Below are 25,438 nucleotides of genomic sequence, written 5' to 3'. Positions count from 1 at the left end.
CAGAAAGCTTTCACAGAGATGATGGTTGGACACCGTGGGATTCTCCATGGTTTTTACCCTTGAGTGGCCATCAGAATTATAAGGGAGTTTGTTCAAAATGCCAATACACAGTGCCTACTCTCAAAGATTCTGGGGAGTAGGCTAGCCATCAGTATTTTTTAAAGCTCTTCGGGTGACACTAATGTACCTCCACAATTGAGATTTCCAGCTCTGCACCTCCTAAAACAGAATCTCTGTGATAATGGTTCTCAACATTGGCAGGTTTGGAAGGTACAGATGTTGGAGGCCCAACCCCAGAGATTTTGATGTAATTAGACTGGGGTGAGCCCTGGGCATCAGGTTCTTTATTTCAGTTATTATACTTTTCAGCTCCAGAATTTCTATTTAGTTCCTTTTTTATCACATCTCTCTCTCTCTCTCTCTTTTTTGGCCACACCACGCAGCTTGTGGGATCTTAGTTCCCCAGCCAGGGATCGAACCCCAGCCCACAGCAGTGAAAGCATGGAGTCTTAACAACTGGACGGCAAGGGAATTCTCCATGTCTCTTTTGATAGAATATTGATATTGACATTTTGTTCATACATTGTTTTTCTGAGTTCTGTTAGTTCTTTGTCCATGGTTTCCTTCAGGCTTTGAGCATTTTTAAGGCAGTTGGTTTCAAGTCTTTGACTCATCTGTTCAATGGGAGGTCATTCTCAGGGATAGTTCCTGTCAATTAATTTTGTTTCTTTGACTGGACCATACTTTCCTGTTTCTTTGGATGCTTTGTGATTGTTTTTTTCTGAGATTGGGCATTTGAATATTGTAATATGGTAACTGAAAATCAGATTCTCCCCCTTCCCCAGGGGTTGCTGATCTAGATTGATGAAGGCTGCAGTCATCCATTTGCTTAGTGATTTTTCCCAAACTATTTTACATAGGCTGTATTTCACGTCGTATGTAGTCGCTGAAGTCTGTTCCTTCAGCTCATGTTCAACAAGTACCTTGACAGAGATTTCTTGGCACACCTGGAACTTAAAACAAAACATACCTCTCAGGCTTTGCAGATGGGCTTTGTGTTGTGGAGGCTGTTTGCAGCTCTGCTTTAGCCCATACTCCCTGCTTGCACTGAGCCATCTTTTTTGTTTTTTTTTAATTAATTAATTTATTTATTTTTGGCTGTGTTGGGTTTTCATTGCTGCACCGGAGCTACTCTTCATAGTGGTGCACGGGCTTCTCATTGCGGTGGCTTCTCTTTCTGCAGTGCACGGGCTCTAGGCACGCAGGCTCAGCAGTTGTGGCACATGGGCTCAGCAGTTGTGGCGCACGGGCTTAGTTGCTCCGCGGCATGTGGGATCTTCCTGGACCAGGGCTCAAACCCGTGCTCCCTGCATTGGTAGGCGGGTTCTTAACCACTGAACCACCAGAGACGTCCCCTGAGCCATTCTTAAGTTGCCTTTTTTTTTTTTTGATTCAGCGCTCAGTTGGTTGCTGTAAACCTTGATGGTTTTCCAAAGTTCTTACAAAGTTGATTCTGACAGTATCTGCTTGTTTTCTCAGTGTTTCTATGGAGGAGCTTGGAGCCCCTTGTCTCAGCAGCAGTTTGGGGTGCTAATAACAGAAATACTATACACTAGGCAGCTTGTAAACAACAGAAATTTATTGCTCACAGTTCTTGGAAGTCCAAGATCAGGGTGCCAGTGTGGTCGGGTTCTGGTGAGAGTCCTCTTCTGGGTTGCAGACTGCCAACTTCTCAGCTTCTCAGTTGTATCCTCACATGGCAGAAAGCAGAAAGAGGAAGCAAGCTCTCTCATGGCTCATAAGGGCACTAATCCCACTGATGAGAGCTCCACCCTCATGATTGCATCTAATCCTAATTACCTCCCCAAATCTCACTTCTTAATACCATCACATGTTGGGAGAGAGGAGTAAGGTTTCAACATATGAATTTGGGGAGGACACAAACGTTCAGTCCCTAACACGCTCCAACATTTTGTGTTTTAAAAGCTTCCCTGGTCACCATTGTAAAGCAATTATACTCCAATAAAGATGTTAAAAAAAAAAAAAAAGCTTCCCTGGTGATTCTAATGGGTAGGCAAGGTTGATATCCACTACTCTGGGAGCGAAACCTTGGCATCACTGCTTTCAGCAAGCTCCTTAGGTGACTCTGATGCAGCCATTCTGAGCTTTGGGATCCTGAAGATTAAACCCAAGATTAAATAAACCCTGGGACCAAGCTCAGGAAATCTACCGTCTCTCACTTCCCTCCCGTTCCTGGAAGCCAGACAGGATGAAGAGATCAACCTTTGTGGGCGTGGCTCTCTATCCACGGACTACAGCACGTGGTGCCATGGAGACACCTAGTGGTGAGTTGCTGCACTGAGGGTTACGGAGACAACTGGCTCCTTGCTCCCATTTGTTTCACAGAAGAATCAGAACCAAGATAAAGAAAGGAGCCCAGGATGCGCCAGATTCCTGCCTCCAAAGTGTGACAGTTGAGTTGAAGTTTTTCAGCAATAGATCTCTGTTGGGACTCAGCATATGGGACCTGCACCGGAGCTAGCATCCCCTGAAATCTCTAAGATTTCCAGTTACATAAGTTACAAGCTTTTAAGTAAATGCAGCTGAGAGGGTGAAAGCTTCCCAGTTCAGCTGAACTCCAGGGTTTACCCCCTCACAGACATGAGGTCCTTGAAGAGTAAGTAGTTCTGGGATGACAAAGAGATTTCTTCCTCTCTCAACAGGTGTGATCATGGACAAGTCTCAGCTTCCTGGTATGGTGAAGACAATTACCTGCCTCAATTCTTATTATTGCTATGGAAGATAAATGCAATGTATTACTTAGTAAAAGAATAAAAATAAAATAATAAATGTGTAGTTTGATCCTGTTTTTGTTTAAAACTATGTATATATCTTTACACCAATACATATATTTATCTTCATGTAAGTTTGTATGGGTGTGTATGTATATTTACGTATATCTGCATGAAGTGCTGTCTAAAACAATGTTCACCAAACAGGTAGTGAGGTTGGAGGTGATTTTTGCTGTCCTCTTTGTACTTCTCTAACTTGTTTACGATGTGCATGTACTATGTTTTTTTTTGGCCTCACCACTCGGCATGTGGGATCTTAGTTCCCCGACCAGGGATCAATCCCACACCCCCTACATTGGAAGCGCAGAGTCTTAATCACTGGACCGCCAGGGAAGTCCCCCTGCTCGTACAATTTTTACAATAGAAAACTGAACTTTTGGGTTCTTTGTGCAGCTACAGCAGTGGCTCCGGGAAAGATGGAGGCTGGGGCAGGTTTCAAGTCTGTGGCTCCGAGCGGCAGCACTGGAGCCTCAGGAGGGGTGGGCGCGGAGGCTGCCCTGGGCCCAGGTGGGACTCCGGGGCCTCCGGTACGAATGGGCCCGGCACCGGGTCAAGGGCTGTACCGCTCCCCGATGCCCGGAGTGGCCTATCCGAGACCAGGTATGCTACCAGACAGCCGAACGACACCTCAGGGACCTTCCATGGGACCCCCTGGCTATGAGGGGAGCCTTTCAGTCAGACCTGGCCTGGCCCAGTCAGGGATGGACCAGTCCCGCAGGAGACCTGTTCCTCAGCAGATCTAGCAGGTCCAGCAGAAGGCGGTCCAGAATGGGAACCACAGTGCAAAGAAAAAGAAGATGGCTGACAAAATTCTATCTCAAAGTGTTTGTGAACTGGTACCAGAGTCCCAGGCCTATATGGATCTGTTGGCTTTTGAAAGGAAACTGGACCAGACTATCATGAGGAAATGGCTAGATACCCAGGAGGCCTTGAAACATCCCATCAAGTCAGCTGTGTCCAAATATGATGCCACCAAACAAAAGAGGAAGTTCTCTTCTTTTTTTAAGTCCTTGGTGCTCGAACTGGACAAGGACCTGTACGGGCCAGACAACCATCTGGTAGAATGGTACAGGGCCGCCACTACCCAGGAGACAGATGGCTTCAAAGTGAAGTGGCCAGAAGATGTGAATGTACGGTGTACTGTCCCGCTGATGCTGGATTACCAGCCTCCTCAGTTTAAATTAGACCCTCCTCTGGCTTGGCCGCTGGGCATCCACACCCAGACCCGTCCAGTGACCATTCAAGCACTGTGGCAATATATTAAGACGCGTAAGCTCCAGGACCCACCTGAGCGGGAGTTTGTCATCTGTGACAAGTACCTCCAGCAGATCTTTGAGTCTCAACGTATGAAGTTTTTCAGAGATCCTGCAACGGCTCCATGCCTTGCTTATGCCACCAGAGCCCATCATCGTTAATCATATCATTAGTGTTGACCCAAATGATCAGGAAAAGGCAGCTGGTTATGACATTGATGTGGAAGTGGATGATACTTTGAAGACCCAGATGAATTCTCTTCTGTTGTCTACTGCCAGCCAGCAGGAGATTGCTACTCTCGACAGCAAGATCCATGAGACAATAGAAACTATCAGTCAGCTGAAGACCCAGCGAGAGTTCATGCTGAGCTTTGCCAGAGACCCTCAGGGTTTCATCAATGACTGGCTTCAGTCCCAGTGCTGGGACCTCAAGACCATGACTGATGTGGTGGGTAACCCAGAGGAGGAGCACTGAGCTGAGCTCTACTTCCAGCCTTGGGCACAGGAGGCCGTATGCCAATACTTCTGTTCCAAGGTGCAGCAGACACAACAAGAATTAGAGCAAGCCCTGGGAATCCGAAATACATAGGGCTTCTCCCACAGCCCCTATTTGGCTGCACGGATTTCTTTATTTGGGCCCTGTGCTGCCTCATAGCACCTTCCCTGGTCTTGCTTGGGGCCTTCCAGGGGACGCTGTTGGCTCTAGGACAACACCAGAATGAAGAGGGTCTCACGTGATACCTGTTACCCTCTTCTCCCACTCCATCCCTTCCTACCCGCAGCTTCCCTTTGCCCCACAAAGTTCCCATGCGCCTGTACCCTCGCCTGGTCTGCAGAGGACCTCTAGATAGGATTAGAGAGAGAACCGGTAGTGGTAATCAGTGCATTGAATGGATTGGGCCTAAGGCCAAGTGGTCTTCAAGGGAACCAGCTACACTGATCCTGCCCTTCAGAGACCCAGGAGTTGGGAGCTTTAGCCCCTTCTCCAAGACTTAAGCCTGGGGGTCCTCTATAAGCTAGTTGATCTTGGCTTTCCTGATAACAGAATCCAGTTTCCTTCCTTCCCTCCACAGGTTTGGAGCATACTCTCCCTTCACTTGCTGCCCTCTAGCACCAAAGGAATCCTGGTTCTGGGGCTCCACTGAGCCCCAGGTCAGTCTGCAGCCCTCTGGACTGGGCTGCTGTCTCAGTGCTTCTCTTACTCCCTCATAGGGGGTCCGCATCAGTATTGGACTTTGTTCTTTTAGTATTGCTCCCTCTCACCACACTCCCTGTAGCTGCTTTATAGAATTCCCTCCTACCTGTCCTAACCCAGGGCATTTGAGTGGGGGAATCTTGCCTTTCCCTGTCAGAGCCCCAAGGGCCCTCACCTAGGGTACTGTCACTGCGGGGAGAGGCTGTTCCTTCCTGCTGTTGCTTGGAGGTGTGACTCATCCATTCATTCCACCCTGCCGCCCCCATCCTTTCACGGAGAAACAGGCCTAAAATCAAACGGGTAAAAGCCCCGGGCCATCCCTGTCTTCCTGTCCCTGTCTTCCCAGTTGACACCCGCTGGTGACTTCCAGGGCACTGAGGAGTGAAAGCACCTATAGGGCTGGAGAATAGCTCTGAGTTGGGTTTGTGACTCTTCTCTCTCCCTGCCTCACAGGACTGTGACTCCCCAGCCCCTGCCCTCAAAGCTTCAGACCCCTCAGGTAGCAGCAGGACCTTGTGACCTTGGCCCCTTGCAACTGAGATGGTTTTGCATCTTTCCAAGACAGCCTCAAATTCTTCTTCCAGGTTGTATCACCCCTGAGTTAGCATAGCCCAGGCTCGCAGACTCAACACAGCAGAGTGGGAGACAGCTGGACACAGCGGGAATCCCTTTCAGCATGGGCTCTAAACCCACAGAACTGACAAAGCCCCTGCTTCCCCACCCCCTCCTCAGGCTTCTGTGAGCACATCCTCCAGCCCCGTATCCCTGCCTGTTCCACACTGGGGACAGCAGAACTTTCTCCCCGTCTTCCCCTTATGTCCTTATCCCACTCCTCCCTTGAAAGGTTCTCCCCACAGTGACACTGGACAACCTCTGTCCCTGGGGCTGGAACCATGAGAAGGGGGCTCAGCACTCCTACACAGTGTCCCTGAACATAACTTTTATTAACTGAATTATTATGTTTTCTTCATGGACTAAATTTTTTCTTGTACTGCCCCCTTATTGATGTCACCCAGTTTTTGTGTGTGTGTGTGGTACGCGGGCCTCTCACTGTTGCGGCCTCTCCCGCTGCGGAGCACAGGCTCCGGATGCACAGGCTCAGCGGCCATGGCTCACGGGCCTAGTTGCTCCGCGGCATGTGGGATCTTCCCAGACCAGGGCTCGAACCTGTGTCCCCTGCATTGGCAGGCAGATTCTCAACCACTGCGCCACCAGGGAAGCCCAACACGGGGATTCTTAACCCTTCCTGTGCCACAGACCCATTTGCAGCCTGGTGAGGCCCATGGACCTCTTCTCAGCCTAATATTTTTCAATGAATAAACTTCCATACAGAAGATTACAGAGGGAATCATTTATATCAAAATGCAGTTATCAAAATATTTTAAAAACAAATCTGTCATATAGTAACATATGTGCTTCTATATTAGAAGATTTAGTGGTATGTCTAATAACTTAGCATAATTTCAAAGTCATGATAAGCAGAAATGATATTTTGAGTTGCCTTCGGTAAGACCATTGTGATAGGAAAATACATGTTTTCTATTGGTGAAGCCATGGGAACTGCTAATACTACTCTGGTTTGTTGCTTATGTTCGTAAGTGAAGGAAATGCTGAATTCAAGTTGAACTTAAAGATAAGGACCATTTTTCCCGTCCAACTTCATGGATCTCCAAATTTAACAAATTATGTTCTCCCATAGGTCTTTGCTTAAGTCTGTCCATTTGATCTCTTTGTTCTTTGCATCTTTCCGCCAACGTGTGATGATCCTTGGCTGTCTGCTCACATTGAAGGGTGGAACCTAGACTGAAATTGATTGGGCGCGGGATGCACGTGAGGAGGCCTAATTATTAACTATGAGCTTTGGTGTGACTGTCCTTTAGGGAGCTCCCCTTGTCAGCATCCTTAGGGTTTTCCTCCTGAGCTGGTCAAATTCTCCAGAGAAGACTCTTATAGCATCTCTTTAGGAGAGCACAATCCTCCAGGCCAACAATGTGGAATCTAGGTTGTGAAAGAAGCCTGAGGGAAGGAGATTGGGCAGAGCATCTCGGTCTTCCATATATAAACTTTCACTTCATCCCTCCGCTTTCAGGATGATGCCCCATCATCCACTGTGCCTGGTGTTTCCTAATCCAGATGTGCTTCTGTTACTCTCTGCAGCTGTACTATACAACACAGCAGACCCTGGTCTCCTGCAGCTATTTAAATCTAAATTAATTAAAATAAAATAAAACAAACTTTCAATTCCTTAATTGCACTAACCACATTTCAAGCACTCAATAGCCACATGGAGCTAGTGGCTGGCAACTATATTGGACAGTGCATGACATTCCTTGTCACTGCAGAAAGTTCTGTGGAATAGAGCTGCTCTAGAGCAAGGGATGGCAAATTTTGTCTGTAAAGGGTCAGATAGTAAGTATTTTTGGCTTTGCACACCATATGGTCTCCATTGCAACTACTCAACTATGTCAGTGTAGCATGAAAGAAGCCATTAACAATACGTGGAACATGCATTGGAACACATGGCTAAGTTCCAACAAAACTTTATTTATGAACACTGGAATCTGAATTTCCTAACGTTTTCATGTGTCGTAAAATATTATTCTGCTTTTTATTTTTTCCCAACCGTTCGAGAATGCAAAACTATTCTTCCCTTATGGGCTGTACATAAACAGGGAGCAGGCTAGATTTGGTTCATGGACCATAGCTTGCTGACCTTTGTCTTAGGGCACTGTATTTTTTTAAATTTAATTAGTTTTTATTGGAGTGTAGTTGATTTACAACATTGTGTTTGTTTCTGGTCTATGGCAAAGTGAATCAGTTATACATGTACATATATCCACTCTTTTTTAGATTCTTTTCCCATATAGGTCATTACAGAGTATTGAGTAGAGTTTCCTGTGCTATACAGTAGGTTCTTATTAGTTATCTATTTTATATATAGTATATAGTAGTGTGTATACATCAATCCCAAGCTCCCAATTTATCCCTCCCCCCGCCCCCCCGCCACCCCGCCACCCAGGGCATTGTATTTTATAAAGAAAAATCCCTGTACTCTTATCTTAGTAGTTTCAGAGGGGAAGCAGAGGCTACGTTGCACAGTTTTGGGGGTTTTTATCCTTTTTTTTTTAACCTAGACGTTTCATTAACTTCTTTGTGTAGCCTAGGATCTGTGAACACAGAGCCCCATCTCTCTTATTGGCTGTTCTCCGCCTGGGGTCCAGCCTTGTGTCCAGCACAATGCTTGACATGTAACAGGCTCTCAGTCAATAGGGCTGAACTGTCAAATGCTCACCAAGTCATCTTCTTTTCCTTTATTTTACATAATTTTACTTTTCACTTAGATCTGCCTTCAGGAAAGAATGTGCTGGTTAGGCTGATGAGAAAATTGCAGTATGCTTAATCCTATTTCTTGTTATCAGCGAATACATTGACATTCCCATTTTCCACATCAGTCCCATGAGCTTGGTAAATGTAATTCCACCTCTGAGAGAAGACATCAGCTCATAAGCCTGTGTAGAATCAAACAAATCTTGGTTATGGAAGTGTAAGTCTCAATTGAATCTGATAAGAAGACTTGTAAAGCAAAGGGAAGTAATCTGGAGAGCACAAGTACCTGGAGATTTTAAAAGCTGGGCTGAAACTGCCTCCTCAGCAAGATAAAGAAGAGAAGGTTATAGAATGTTAACATTGCCGTGACTGTAAGAAGACAATGAGAGACTTCCCTGGTGGCCCAGTGGCTAGGACTCCAAGCTCCCGATGCAGGGGGCCCGAGTTCGGTCCCTGCTCAGGGAACTAGATCCCACATGCTGCAACTAAAAGATTCCGCATGCCGCAACCAAGACCCAGTGCAGCCAAATAAATAAATATGAAAAAAAAAAAAAAAGACAATGAGCCAAGGGCATTATTGGAAACCAGCTGGATGGGGGCAAAAGCCACAGGTTAGATTAAAACCACACATGCACCGAACTCCTACAACAGAGATCCCCAACCAGTTCGCGGCCTGTTAGGAACCGGGTGGCAGAGCAGGATGTGAGTGGCTGTGAAGGAGCAAAGCTTCATCTGCCGCTCCCCATCACTCCCCATCGCTGGCTCTCATTACCACCTGAACCATCCTCCCCTCCACCATCTGTGGAAAAATTGTCTTCCACAAAACCGGTCCCTGGTGCCAAAAAGGTTGGGGACCACTGTCTTACAAGATAATAGGAGCAAACCTTGGGTGTGCTAATAACTTTTTAGATACAACACCAAAGTCACGATCCTCAAAGGAAATAATCAATAAACTGGACTTCATTAAAATTAAAAACTTCTACTCTGCAAAAGACAATGTGAGGATAATGAGAAGACAAGTTACAGACTGGGAGAAAATATTTGCAAACGACACATCTGATAAAGGACTGTTATCCAAACTATACAAAAACTCACCAATAAGAACACAAACAATCCAATTAAAAAGTGGGTCAATGGGCTTCCCTGGTGGCACAGTGGTTAAGAATCCACCTGCCAATGCAGGGGACATAGGTTCGAGCACGGGTCTGGGAAGATGCCACGTGCCGCAGAGCAACTAAGCCCGTGAGCCACAACTACTGAGCCCGTGCGCCACAACTACTGAAACCTGCGCGCCTAGAGCCTGTGCTCCGCACCAAGAGAAGCCACCGCAATGAGAAGCCTGCACACCGCAACGAAGAGTAGCCCCCACTCGACGCAACTAGAGAAAGCCCACACGCAGCAACAAAGACCCAGCGCAGCCAAAAATAAATTAAATAAATAATTTTTTTAAAGCCTTTAAAAAAAGTGAGTCAAAGATCTTAACAGACACCTCACCAAAGAAGACAAATTAATGGCAAACAGGCATAGGAAAATATGTTCCACATCACATGTCATCAGGGAAGTGCAAATTAAAACTACACACCTCTTAGAACAGCCAAACTCCAAAACACAGACAACAGCAAATGCAGGTAAGGATGTGGATCAAGAGGAATTCTCATTCATGTCAAAAGAAAATGTTCCTTTCCTACTTAGTGGCTTTTCACCTCCTACTCTGCCCATATCAGATCCTAGGACTATAGGTTTTCTGGTTCATTGGTGATATAACCTCTTTTTATGCTGGAAACCCACCACTTGTGCAAGTGATTTAAGGTACAATGAGCTACACAGATTAAACAAACATGTCCTAAGCACCTATAATCTGCCATGTTCTTTTAGTTATATTTTTACTCCCAGTTTACAGCTGAGGAAACTGGAGCTTCAAGAGGATAAATGACTTGTATGATTCCACTTATTTGTTTCAAAAAACAGGAGGAACTAATTGACAGGGTTAGAACAGTAGAATGGGTAACCTTTGGAGAAAAGGGGTGGGTAGTGATTGGGAAGGAGCACAAGGGGACAACGACTTGTTGGTAATAATCGACTTCTTGGCTAGGGTGTCTTTATCCGCGTGTGTTCACTTTGTGATAATTCATCCATTTGTACACTTATGATTCATGATTTTTTTCTGTTTGTTATACTGATATAAATATTGTTAAAATTTCTCAAACATACACTATTGCTAAAATGTAAACTTTAATAGATGTCTGAAATTTAAAGTTGAAGAAAGTCCTCCCAACATAGAACAAAAAGACAGAGACGGAAAAGACCAAGAGAGAGAAAATGTGAGAAAAAAACTAAGCTGTGTCAGATGCAATACAGTTTAAAGATTCTAAGTTTTCCCTGGATTTAAAAAATATTCATCTAGGGAGTTCCCTGGTGGTCTAGTGGTCAGGATTCAGTGCTTTCACTGCCATGGCCCAGTTTCAATTCCTGGTAGAGGAACTGAGATCCTGCAAGCTACGCAGCATGGCCAAAAAAAAAAAAAAAAAAAATCATCTGTGAAGGAAAAAGACTCAGACCAGTATCAGATTTCTCACCAGAATTCAAAAGCCAGATGCCAATAGTGCAGTATCTTGAAAATTCTAAAAGAGATTTTTCACCTAGAATTCTATTCCCAGGCAAACATAATCAAGTGTGAGGGCAAATAAAGACATTTTCAGACTCGCCAGGACAGAAATAGTTTATCTTTTTTGTAATCTGTTCATTTAAAGGATGGACAAAAACATTAAAGTTCTTGATTGTAATAGTTGCAGGACAGAATATGTTAACTACATCAGTTAGGAAGTGCATGTTTAAGCTGCAGTGACAAATAATCCCCAAACACTCAGAGGCTTAGAACAACAAAGATTTACGTCTCCCTCGTATTACATGTTGATTATACATTGCCGGGGTTGGGGGTTGCTGACAGAGGGTCTTCCATATGGAATGTTGCCAGGTGTGGCAGCAGGTGGAAGAACATGGTATCTGCATCTGGGGGTTGGGGGAGGGAGGAGCTCACATCAGCCATTAAATGCTCCAAGCCTAGAAGTAGCAAAGGTCACTTCCTCCCCCAACCCATTGGCCAGAATTAGTCACATGGTTACACCAACTCAAAGGGGTGGGGAAACATAATCCTCCATGTGTCTGGAAGGAGAGACCCCGATAGAGGGGAACTCTGGAAGTCTCTCCCACAGTAAATAAAATGACGCTTTAAAAACAAAAGTGAGGCTGGCAAAATGTGGAAAATAGAAACAGCAAGAGAAAAGAAACACTGCTCATACCTTCATCTTAGAAAGTGGAGTGTCAAAAGATACGGTCCATGGGATAAAATAAGATAGAGGTTATGCTTATTGAATTTATGAAGAGAAATGAGAACGAAAAATAAGTATATAAATATCAAGCAGTTGGAGAAAGCAGGGATTATAAGCACACTTTACAGACAGTAAATATTATCTAGCTATTGTTTATAGTTAGGGAGGTAATCACCAGAAAATTAAAATGATTAAAAGAGGTCACCTCAAGGGAGTTGGGGGTGAGAGTTTGCTTTTCATGGTAAACATTCCCGTGCTGTTTAATATGTTATCATGTATATGAATGTATTCAGGCTGTCCAGAGAAACAGAACCAGCAGGAGATATATGTGTATTGATAGATATGGATATAGATACAGATGTGTATACATCTAAGATCTGGTCTGAGTCTAAAGACCTGAGAACCCGGAGTTTCAATGTCCAAGGGCAGGAGAAGATGGAGGTCCCAGCTCTGGAGAGAGAGCAAATTCACTCTTCCTCCACCTTTTTATTCTAACTGAGCTCTCAGTGGATTGGAGGATGCTCATCCACACAGGGGACAGCCATCTTTACTCAGTCTATTGATTCAAATGCTAATCTTTTCCAGAGACACCCTCACAGACACACCCAGAAATCATGTTTTGCCAGCTATCTGGGCATCCCTTAGCCTAGTCAAGTTGACACATAGAACGAATCATCACAATGAACTACATTTCATTTCAAATAGCATAGTCTTTGAGGTCAGACTTTCAAGCCATCACTTAGCTTCCCTGGACTTCAACTTCCTTTCCTATAAAGTGGGATGAGACTTTTATGGGATTATATGAGCTTATGTATGGTGAGAGCTTGGCACGTGCTGGCTAGATGGGAGACACCATCACTGACATCAGAGCCACACTGGCTCTGTGTGCAAGAGATTTGGGCCCTGAGTCCTGATGGAGAAGGTTCTAGGAAACCATCCAACATACCTGCTTGTGCTCCAGTTGGGCATGTGTGGCCTGGTCTTATTGGAGGAGTCAGGCTGTGGGACCAGGATGAGAATGGACTCGTGACCTGAAGCCCAGGGCCCTGTACACCACCCCTGTGGTCTCAGAATCATAACTGCATTTGGCTTTGGACATTAGAGAGAAGAGAGCCATTTGGGAGGAATTGAAACATTTCCTCCTGTACAAGTTGTTTCTTTTTAGACTGGCCAGTCCAAGGTGTTCTGACAAAGGTCAAAAGTATTTATTTTCTTGGATACTCCAGGGGTGAGAGTGAAACGCACATGAGGGTGAGCCAGAGCGGGTTGGGGGGGTTGGGGGGGGGGAGAAAGAGGAGTTTTGCCAACTTTGACAGCTGAAAGGGCTTCTTTTTATCACAGGAAATGGTTGGTTTGGGGGCATGGAAACAACCTCTGGTTTTCTATGAAGAACAGCAGAAATTACAACGTGGGAAAATTGAGAAATGGTTGAACAGACACATGATATGGTCAAGGCCACTCTCCATTGGGCCCCGCCCACCTCCCCAGCCTTCTCTCCCCCTGCTCCCCACCCCCATCTGACACCTGAGCTTTGCCAGTCTGCTAGGTTCTCTAGCATGGAACTCCCCTGGACTGTTACCTCTGCCTGGACTGCCCAACCCCAGTTTCTTGGCCTGCTGAGCCTTCATGTAGGACTCAGATGGAGTGCCAGCTCCTCCTCAAAGACCCCCTCCCCACCCCCACTCCTCTTCTCTGCCCCATTACAGCATGTGTTTCCATCTTTACACTTATCAAGCTGTGTCAAAACTACCTATCCACCCATCTGTCTCTCCCGCTGGGCCGGAGATCATACAATGGGCCCTCAGGCTCAGATCTGGCACTCAGACAGAATCATGGCCTGCACCGTTTGGGCCAACATCACATTTTAAAATTTTTTTGCATTCATTGCCAAAAATTAAACATTGAGAGATTTCACATTAAAATCCAGATTTCTGGCTTCTCTTGACAAATTGGAAATCCAGCAACATGGGTGCACTTCTTCACCGTTGTGATGGGGGTCCCCTTTGGATAGAGCATGGTTTCTCCATTTCTCCACAGTCCCCACCATGTCCTGTTGTCTCAGCATTGAAGCCTCATGTCAGAGCCATTTGTCATAAATCTTGCAATACTGGTTTTGTTTGTTTGTTTGTTTGTTTGTTTTTTACAGTGGATTAAAGAAGAAAGTAAAATATTTCTTTTACCCATGTTCCTTCCTCACACCTGGCCCAGTTCCCTCATTTACATCACCAAACCAAGTCCCGTGGGTACCTGAGCTCGCCACTCTTGCACAAATCGAATGGATTGTGGTAGGAATTAGGTGGGATGATTCCCAAAGGGAGATCAAGGGGAAAGGTGCTGGGCAGGCAAAAACAAGAGCTGTCCACTCAACCCCTGCTTTTAAAGAGGAAGAAACTGAGGTGCCAGAGAAGTTAAGCAATTTCCTCTGAGTCACACAGCTATGGAATGGAGGAATTGGAATTTGAATCCTGTCTGATACTAAGTCTCAGTTTTTGTCATTGCTTTTCCCATTTGGCTTGCAATAGTTTGTTTTGTTTTGTTTTTTAAATTTAAACACACTCTATAAAATTTTTAAATATATAAAATTATAAGCAAGAAAGTAAAATCCCCTGAAATCTTATCACGCTATATAGCTACTGTTAATATTTTAGTGGGCATCTTTCAGGCATATCTTTACACTCACAGGCAACAGAAGAAATCTTTTACAGAAATTAAATAATAAATATTCCTTACTTTTTCAAAGAAAAAAATTGCACTGCATCTATAGACCCATTTGGAGGGAATTGACATCTTTACAATGTTGAGTTTTCTGACCCATGAGCAAGAAATATCTATTTATTTAGAATTTTCATTTCTCCCAGTGACGTTTTAAGTTTTTCAATTTACAGGTCTTGAACATATTTCTTAAAATTTATTCCTAGCTATTTGGGTTTTGTGATACAAGTAAATGGTACTTTTTTTCTTTTTGATGTTATTAAACAAACTTTTATGTTAAATTTTTATGGTAAATAAAAATTCAATTGACTTTTGTATACTGACTTTGTGTATGGTGATTGTTAAATTTACTTTTTTTTAAATTTCATACTTCTTAATGGCTGAGTATTTAGTCCATGGATCTCTCTTTTTTATATAAATTTATTTTTGGCTGCGTTGGATCTTCGTTGCTGTGCGCCGGTTTTCTCTAGTTGCTGTGAGTGGGGGTTACTCTTCATTGCGGTGCAGGGGCTTCTCATTGCAGTGGCTTCTCTTGTTGTGGAGCACGGGCTTTAAGGGCTCAGGCTTCAGTAGTTGTGGCTCGCGGGCTCTAGAGAGTAGGTTCAGTAGTTGTGGCGCACGGGCTTAGTTGCTCTGCAGCATGTGGGATCTCCCTGGACCAGGGATCAAACCCATGTCCCCTGCACTGGCAAGTGGATTCTTAACCACTGTGCCACCAGGGAGGTCCCGCTAAATTTACTTTTAATTCTAATAGCTTATTGGTAGATTTGGGGGTTTTTTTTCCTCATGTGTGTAAATTTCTTCCTTTCAAATCTTTTATTTTTGCACTGGTTAGGATCTCAAACACAATAATAAATAGAAGTAGGCATACTGGGAATCTGTTTCTTTCTTGATCTCAATGGAAATGCTTTCAATATTTTCCCATTAAATATGTTATATGTTCTTTGTAGAAAATCTTTACCATATGAAGGACGTTTCCTTCTACTCCTAATTTCTTAAGTTTTTTTTAAATCATAAACTTATGTTGAATATTATCAAATGCTTTCTTTGCATCTACTGAGATGGTTGTTCTCCTTATTCTTTTAAAGTGGTAAATTATATGAGTTCATTTTCTAATGTTAAACCAATTTTATATTCCTGGAGTAAAGTCATATTGATTGTGATGTAAAATAATAATAATAATACTTTTAATCATGGATATCCTTTTTTTAAAATTAATTTATTTTTGGCCATGCCCCACAGCTTGCAGGATCTTAGTTCCCTGACCAGGGATTGAACCTGTGCCCTCAGCAATGAAAGTGCTGAGTCCTAACCAGTGGACCGCCAGGGAATTTCCGACATCCTTTTTTTTTTTTTTTTTTTTTTTTTTGCGGTACGCGAGCCTCTCACTGTTGTGGCCTCTCGCGTTGCGGAGCACAGGCTCCGGACACGCAGGCTCAATGGCCATGGCTCACGGGCCCAGCCGCTCCGCGGCATGTGGGATCTTCCCGGACCGGGGCACAAACCCATGTCCCCTGCATTGGCAGGCGGACTCTCAACCACTGCGCCACCAGGGAAGCCCCTGACATCCTTTTTTAATGAGATTTTTTTTCTTACCTATTCTTCTCCTTCTCTTTTCCCATCCTCCATTAATCTTTCTAACTTACTCCACACCTTCTGGCTCAAGGTAACCCATGTCAACAACTGATGTGAACATTTACAGACTTTTCTCCAAGTCAGTATAATCTCTCTCTCTCACTCTTTCTCTTTCTCTCTCTCTCTCTCTCTCTCTCTGTCACACACACACACACACACACACCTATATAGAAGTTCAGCTCTTAATTCCTGCAGTTTTCATTTTAAGGGACAATGAATCACTAATGGTGGCATCTGGGGTCCAGAGACTTGTTGAGAGACAGAGGGATTTCACCCATGGAGGGAGCCCTACTTCGCACCCCTAATTGCACTGCTGGGGTGATCTTCAGGTGAGTTTATTCCCCCACGGCTCTGGAGTGAGTGAGAGTAGGCTGAGGGTGGGCACCCTTTGTCCCACCAGGATCTCAGCCGGCCTGGTCTCATGGCTTCCAGGAATGCTTGCTGGCCGGCTGCAAAGCAGAAGGAACTACAAAGTCGTTTCTATCGGGAGCTCCTGAATCCAGGCCAGCTAACTCCTCCTCCCCGCAAGCCCTCAACACCTCCTTTATGGATTTTTTTTCCTTTTTTCTCCTACACGGCAATTTTAACCAGTCCAAGAACCAACTGCTGTGCCTTCAGATCAATAGCCCTTGGGGAGGACTGCGGATGGTCTCTGGGGAGGCACCTCAGCAGCTCCTGCAGAAGAATCATTTCCTTCCTGACTCAGTTTCACTCAAATCAAGCTTCTTCCGCTTTATTGTTTTATTAAAGCAGCCTCCATCAGGCACGTTGGCACCAGGTCAGGACCAGAACGAAATCAGTGGCTAAAACTTGTCTTTTTATATCTCAAAATCCAGCTTTCTAGCTGGGGCTTGGAATTTTCTTTTCTTCTTTTCTTTTACTTTCCTTTTGTTGTTTGTGTCTTAGTCACCATGATGTTTTAGAAGGGATTTAAAGCTGCACTTTGGCTGGAGTAAGGTCTCAGCAAGCATGCGTTGAGGGAGGGATGAAAGAATAAATGATGGAATAATCAGCACTTGGTAAATGATTGATGAAGGAGAATCAAATGAGCTGATGCATGTGACACTGGTATGTAATCTGTGAATAGGGAAAGTTGTAACTGAGCTGGATAGGATTTGTCCACTGGCGCCATCTGCTGGAAAGAAGTTAGCACAACAGGACCATTTCTCTTTCAGTGAGGCCTGAAGACGCTGGCTTCTGGAAATGCAGGCAACGGGCTGAGCAAAAATGGAATACATTTCAGCAAAATCTAACACGTGCCAGATATCATATGATTTACAGCATTATTTATCTTCATCCTCATTGTAACCATAAGAGGCATATACTATCATTATTTCATCTTTAGAGATTAAAAATCTGAGGCTTATTGAGGCTTATAGTGAATGTATAATGTCTACGGCCACACAGCTCGTGGGTATTTGGGATAAAACTCAAAACCCAGTTCCGTCTGACTTCAGAGCCTGTTGTGGGTTAGGTTCCCCAGGAATAAAACTCCGTGGAGGTATGCATGCAGGAAGATTATTACAGAGTGCTTTCAGGATCATACGTGGAAAGGAAAAATCAAACTGCATGCAGCCTCAGCAGAGGCCTTAGCTGATGCCAAGGGGTATGGATGGAGCTACGATGGCATGGAGGCAGGACTTTGGGACTCCCACTTCATCCAGTCATTGGATGTAGAACTTGGACTAGGTTGCTTTCTTCAACCAAGGGCAAATCCTCAAGAGGGACTCGATTGAGAGCTGTCAGCAGCCTATGCTAGCAGCAGCTGGGGGCATATAAGTGCCTCAGTCCTGGAGTGGGGGGTCTGGGCAGCATGCCACAGTATCCACTACAGAACCCATGTACTTGTCCCATCTGCACTGCTGCTCAGATAGGGGGAACAGCTGACAGGTAGCCAAGGTCAATGGCATGGGTAGTGGGAGGGGGGATTTGAAGAGTGAAAATATTTCTACCCACCATCCACTCAGTGAACCTGTGACCCAGGCCATATCTGCCATCCAACTGCAATAATGGATGTATTTTGACCAATTCATACAGAAATAATATATAGATTATTTTATGGGTGTCAAGCTGTTAACAAAGAAGTAAAATGCAATGTTCGACTAACTGGGCAAGTGGTTGGTGATGGCTTCCTTGACCTCCTCAAATAAGAAATGGAAGAATCGAGGGCCACAAGTTGACAAATACGTTAGAGCAATTGATTTAAAAATCATTTTATGGCAAATTAAATTATTTAAAAACATTCTGCTCCCTCTCCCACACCACCTCCATAGGAGGGGTGGAATTTGATGTTGGGGGATGCTGGCCTTGGTCGTGTATGTATATACTTCCCCACCCACTGACCTTAGGCTTGGCCATGTGACTTCCTTTTCCCAATGGGGTGTTAGCAGTCACTGACACAAGCAGAGGCTTGAAATGTGCTTGCGTGGTTGGCCTTGCCCTCTAGTGCTTCTGCTATGCAGGAGAACATGCTCTGGCTGCTAGATCAGCCAGACTGCAGACTTACTTTACATGAAAGTAAATGATTGTTGTTTTATATCACTGAGTATTTTTTTACTGGAGTATAATTGCTTTACAATGTTGTGTTAGTTTCTGCTGTACGATGAAGTGAATCAGTTATATGTATACATATATCCCCTCCCTCTTGGACCCCCTCCCTGAGCCCATCCCACCCATCTAGGTCATCACAGAGCACCGAGCTGAGCTCCCTGTGCTCTACAGCAGGTTCCCACTAGCTAGCTATTTTACACACAGTAGTGTATTTATGTCAAACCTAGTCTCCCCTTTCATCCCACCCTCCCCTTCCCCCACTGTATCCACACGTCCATTCTCTACGTCTGTGTCTCTATTCCTGCCCTGCAAATAGGTTCAGCAGTACTATTTTTCTAGAGTCCACATATATGCGTTAACATACGATATTTGTTTTTCTCTTTCTGACTTACTTCACTCTGTATGACAGACTCTAGGTCCATCAACATCTCTACAAATGACCCAATTTCATTCTTTTTTATGGCTGAGTAATATTCCATTATATATATATACCACATCTTCTTGCAGCACTATTTACAATGGGCGGGACATGGAAGAAACCTAAATGTCCATCGACAGATGAATGGGTATATCACCGAGTTTTGAGGTGGCTTGTTAGGCAGCCTTAGCTAATTGATACACATTTACAAAGTTATGGAGGATAACACACATGGATGTATCAATAATAATTTTGACTGTGTATGATTTTTCTTTAAAAACTGACCTTAGTCTCCATATAGGATATAGGATATAGTCATATAGGATAAGACTCCTGAGCTTAAACATGGAAAACATGGGCCAGGCATTATTCTGAGCATCTGTGGCAGAGAGCACTAAATGTCCCCTAATAAACATCTTCACATTTATTTCTTCTACAAAAAAATGAGAAACTCCAGGGACCCCAAACTATCAGGAAACAGGGATATAATATTTGTGGAGTCCCCAAAAAGGTGACACTAGTATCTATTAAATTTGGCCATGAGGATACTGGACAAGGAAGAGTGTCCCCAAGGGAAGAGCCAGGGGTCATGGAGGTCAAAGTACAGGTACACTCCTCCTAGAATGCAGGACAAACTCACCTGCCAGAGAAGGGTGTCTGTCCAATTCCTGGACTTTTAAAAATAGTATTTATAGATCATCTCCCTTGTGCCTAGGCACTTAGCTCCCCAAATAAAATTAAAATCTTCCCAACCTTCGTTATAGCCAAGTATGGCTATGTAACTGAGTTCTGTCCAACAAGGTGTAAATCAGGTAATCACATAGCAGATTCTAGAACCTTCATTAGGAGAGCACTGGGTTGCACCCCACACCTCCACCTTTTCCCTCCTGGTCTCTTCTTTTTTCCTTCTGGTTTGGGTGCAGATATAATGGCAGGAGTTGGAGCAGACATTTTGGACCCATGAGGTGAGCTTGGTCCAAATGAGCAGTTAATGTAGGATGAAGCAACAAGACTAAAGGAGCCTAAGTTCCAGAAGACTTAATGGCACAAACCACCAAATCAACCCCATTGTTCCTACAAACAGTAGCAATAAGATCTCTTTCCTTCTAATTAAATGTAAGGACTATGAACTGTCAATAGTAGGATGCTGTATCAGTTAGGGTTAGGTTATTTAAACCTAAGCTGTGCTGGAAAAGACAGTCTGGGTTCCTGCATTAGCAGCAGAAGTCCTCACTGATAATTAGGGCAACGCAAATTAAAAGTGCACTTTTAAGTAGCATTTTTTTGTTTGCTTACCATATCGGCAAACAATTAAGTCATTTCCTGTTCTGTGGGGAAGAGAACGGGATAGATATCTTCTATTTGCTCCTCCAGGTTGGCTTTCTATTCCTTCCACCTCCTCTGTGTTCCAGGAGGCAGGCCAGGACGGGCTAGATAAATAGAATCCTTGGCTGTCTGTCACCTGCTTGAGGTCAGCCCAGTAGGAGACCAGAGGGAGAACTGATTTGAGGCATTTATTCCCTTGACTCCTTCACTATAGGGCCATATTGCTGGCTTCACCCATCTCTTTCCACATGTCTCTGCTAACTGCTCCCTGCTCTTGCTCGTTCAGGCCTAGCCTCACTGCTATCAGTCTTGGGATACTACCCTATTCTTTGTCAGTAGTCCTTTTATTAAACCTTTGAAATTCTCCTAATGAGTATGCCGTATTAGGATACAGAGAGAAAACTGGCAGTTCCTTTGGAACTATTCATGAGCTATTCATGAGCAATTCCACTTCTCTGTACCCACCCCAGAGAAACGCTTGCACATATGTACAAGGGGCAAGTACTGGGATATTGCTACAATTTTGTCTGCAGTAATAACAAATTAGAAACAACTTAAATGTTTTCAAATAGGGAAATAGGTAAATAAACCATAGTATATCCATATTATGGCATATGAATGCAGCTGTTTAAAAAGGAGATGGAGGGGGCTTCCCTGGTGGCGCAGTGGTTGGGAGTCCGCCTGCCGATGCAGGGGACGCGGGTTCGTGCCCCGGTCCGGGAAGATCCCACATGCCTTGGAGCAGCTGGGCCCATGAGCCATGGCCGCTGAACCTGCGTGTCCGGGGCCTGTGCTCCGCGGCGGGAGGGGCCACAACGGTGAGAGGCCTGTGTACCGCAAAAAAAAAAAAAAAAAAAAAGGAGATGGAGGGACTTCCCTGGTGGCCCAGTGGTTAAGAATCCACCTGCCAAAGCAGGGGACACGGGTACGAGCCCTGGTCCGGGAAGATCCTACATGCCGCAGAGCAGCTAAGCCCGTGTGCCACAACTACTGAGCTTGCGCTCTAGAGCCCGCCAGCCACAACTACTGAGCCCATGTGCCACGACTACTGAACCCATGTGCCACAACTACTGAAGCCCGCGCGCCTAGAGCCCGTGCTCTGCAACAAGAGAAGCCACCGCAGTGAGAAGCCTGTGCACCACAATGAGGAGTAGCCCCTGCTTGCTGCAACTAGAGAAAGCCCGTGCATAGCAACAAAGACACAACGCAGTCAAAAATAAACAAATAAATAAATAAAAAGGAGATGGGTCTATCTGTATAACGTGGAAAGACTTCTAAGACATATTTTTGCATGAAGAAAGTAAAGTCCAGTATTGCAATAAATTATATTAAAATGATACCTGTTTCTATAGTTTTATGTACTCTATAAAACTACAGGAAATTTTTCACTGTCCCTCTCTATGGAAGGATTATACACTCTCACTGAAGTAGGTTTGGCTATATAATTTGCTTTAACCAAGGAAATGTGGGTGAAAGAGACATGAGACTTCCAAGCGGGAGATTTAAGAGGTTCCACCATTGTTTCTTTTCTCTCTGCCTTAAGATTAGCATAACCTACCTGCTTTTTCAACCTGTGTCCAGAGATACAGCTGAAGCCAACCCATGACAAACATGTAAGGATCAATAAATAAACCTTTGTTTTTGTAAGGCACTGAGATTTTGAAGATGTTTGTTATTGCAGCAAAACCTAACCTCCCTTGACTAATGCATGCTGCTATATAATTGATACTTGGTTACTTTCTGGGGAGGAGAACTGGTACTGAGGGTGGTGATCACAGGAGACTTCAGTTTTTATCTTTAATATTTTAGTTGTCTTACAGTGAGATATATTCATGCATTACCAGGTAATAAAAATATATTATTTAAAATGAATACAGCAGGTGTTTGCTTACTTAAAATTAAATGCTACAAAATATCATTCTTAAAATACACACACAAATACCCAAATAATTCATGGTTCTTTTTGCCCAGCTGGAACTCTGAAGAAAGAGACTGGAGGAGGATAGTTCTGTGAACCTTCCAAGGCTAGAGGAAATACTGGAATGTGACGATGCCTTGCCACTTCCTCAACAGGTAGAAACTTGCAAAACCTAGACCACTGTGAAACTTATTTCTGATTCAGCTATCATGAAACTGAAACACAGATTCGTATTTGTTTTCATTAATGATGCCTACCTTTCCAGTGGCTTCATTTATGTGAGAGCCAGGGTGATTATGTGACCAAAATTCAACCCAGTGAGTTTGGAGAACTCTGGCCTCCTTGACACAGCCTACTCTTGTCTGGCAAAGTTAGTGAAGCTATTGGAGCTGTGTTTCTGATTACACCTATAGAACTCACTCCGTCAGGAGTTCAGCTTCTGTTTCATTAAAATGAAAGGCCAAAATTGGTTGGATGAATATCAAAGTCCTCATGTAAGTTGACATGTCATAGACTACCCCATAATTTGAACTTCTTATTCAAGCCACACAACAACCTTGCTGGCTTTGAACTTTACCTTTGAGCCAAATGTCAGTGGCCAGACTCCCTGATCCAGTGCCCAGTCCCCAGCTTCATGTGGTCAGAAAGTTACGGTGGCAGCAGCAAGAGTAGCAAATGTGACCTCTCAACCACAGCTATGGTGACTTTGAAACAAAAGTCCCCCTGATTTCAGCAACCCCAGCTCTTCCAACGAGTTTGCAAGCACCGAATTCCCTATAATAAATCCTTTTCTGCTTAAAATACCTAGAGTGGTTTCTGATCCTGTCTCCTGCACAGAACTCTAACCAAATACAGGTTGAAGGATACTATGCAGAAAGTAGACCCAAACACAAAAAGGTAAAAAAGTAAGAGAGAGGGAGAAAAAAAATAAAATTAGAAAATCATTCCAGGAGCTCAGATATCCAAATAATTGGAGTTCCAGAAAGTGAAAACATAGAAAACAGGGAGATGAAGGAAGGAAATCCTTGAAGAAATAATTCACAAAAATATTTCAGGGCTTCCCTGGTGGCGCAGTGGTTGAGAGTCCGCCTGCCAATGCAAGGGACACGGGTTCGTGCCCCGGTCTGGGAAGATCCCACATGCGGTGGAGTGGCTGGGCCCCTGAGCCATGGCCGCTGAGCCTGCGCGTCCAGAGCCTGTGTTCCGCAACGGGAGAGGCCACAAGAGTGAAAGGTCCCCGTACTGCAAAAAAAAAAAAAAAAAAAAGAGGGAGGGAGGAAGAAAAGAAGGAAAGGGAAAGGAAGGGAGGGATGGAGGTAAGGAGGAAAAAAGGAAGAAAGGAAGGAAGGAAACCCACTGGGTGACTCAAGGCCATTAATCAGAATATTAGGAACAAAAATTTCAGAATATTAGGAACAAAAAGAAACATTGGGGGAGACAAACCAGGATCTTACATTACACATTTATGTAAGAACCGATGAAATCAAAAACAAACAAAATAAAATCCAAACTTGACAATACCCAATGCTGGCATGAGTATGGAGCATCAGGAGCTCTTTCACTGCTGGTGGAAATGCAAAATGGTGCAGCCACTTTGGAAAACAGCTTGGCAATTTCTCACAAAGCTAAACATAATTTTAACACATGATCTAGAAGTCATGCTCCCAGGTGTTTATCCAAATGAGTTGACAACTTGTGTCCACACAAAAACCTGCACACAGATGTGGATAGCAGCCTTATTCATAACTGTCAAAAGCTGAGTCAAGATGTCTCTCAGGAAGTGTATCAGTTTCACGGGGCTGCTTTAGCAAAGTACTACAAACTGAGGGCTTAAACAACCAAATTTATTCTCTCACAGTCCTGGAGGCTACAAGTCCGAAATCAAGGTATCAGCAGGGCCATGCTCCCTCTGAGATTTCGGGTAGAATCCTTTCTTGCTTATTGCTAGTTTCTGGTGGTGGTTACGGGTCCTTAACATTCCTTGGCTTATAGCTACATCACTCCAATCCCTGCCTCTGTCATCAAATGGTATTCCCCGCTGTGTGTGTCCATATGGCCGCTTCCTCTTTTTATAAGGACATCAATTATATTGGACTAGGGCCCACCCTAATGACCTCATCATAACTGGATTACATCTGCAAAGACTTTTTTCCAAATAAGGTTACATTCACAGGTACCAGAGATTAGGACTTCAGCATATCTTTTTGGAGGACTTGAGCCAATCCATAATAGTAGGTGAATGGGCAAATGGTGGTACATTCATACCATGGAATATTATTCAGTGATAAAAAGAAATGAGCTATCAAGCCATAAAAAGACATAGAGGAATCCTATATCATAGTGTTTAGTGAAAGAATCCAGTCGGTGGAGGCTACATACTGTATGATTCCAACTGTATGACATCTGGAAAAAGCAATACTAAAAGAGAAGTGATTGCCAAGGGTTGAGGTGAGAGGAGAGGGTGAGAGTTGAATAGATGAAGCACAGGGGATTTTTAGGACAGTGAAACTGTTCTGTATGATACTGTCATGGTAGGTACCTAATATCCATTTGTTGAAATCCTTAGACCTGTACAATAATAATGAACCCTAATGTAAACTATGGACTTTAGTTTAGAATGTATCAATATTGGTTCATCAATTGTAACTAATGTACCACACTGATGTAAGACGTTAATAATAGGGGACATTGTGGGTGGGGAGAAATTGGGTATATGGGAACTCTCTGTACTATCTGGTTAATTTTTCTGTAAACCTAAAACCGCTCTAAAAAAATAAAGCCTATTAATTAAAAAAAATTCATTATGGAATCTAAGGCTCCAGTATCACCTCTTCAAGGAAGTCTTTCCTGCTCTCCCACCATATTCTCAAGATGGGTTAGGTGCCCTTGCCTCAGACTCCCATAATACCCTGGCCATATATAT

The 25,438-nt window shown here is 44.0% G+C and overlaps 1 pseudogene; it reads left to right on the top strand.

Moving 5' to 3' along the window:
• Window positions 1-3,268: 3,268 nt before the first annotated feature.
• Window positions 3,269-4,694, top strand: LOC116740614 (annotated as a pseudogene).
• The last annotated feature ends 20,744 nt before the right edge of the window (window positions 4,695-25,438 follow it).

Source organism: Phocoena sinus, chromosome 15 (genome assembly GCF_008692025.1).
Source record: "Phocoena sinus isolate mPhoSin1 chromosome 15, mPhoSin1.pri, whole genome shotgun sequence".
Classification (NCBI taxonomy): domain Eukaryota; kingdom Metazoa; phylum Chordata; class Mammalia; order Artiodactyla; family Phocoenidae; genus Phocoena; species Phocoena sinus.
The sequence above is the reverse complement of the archived record's forward strand: the minus strand, read 5'-3'. Positions and strand labels throughout refer to the sequence as shown.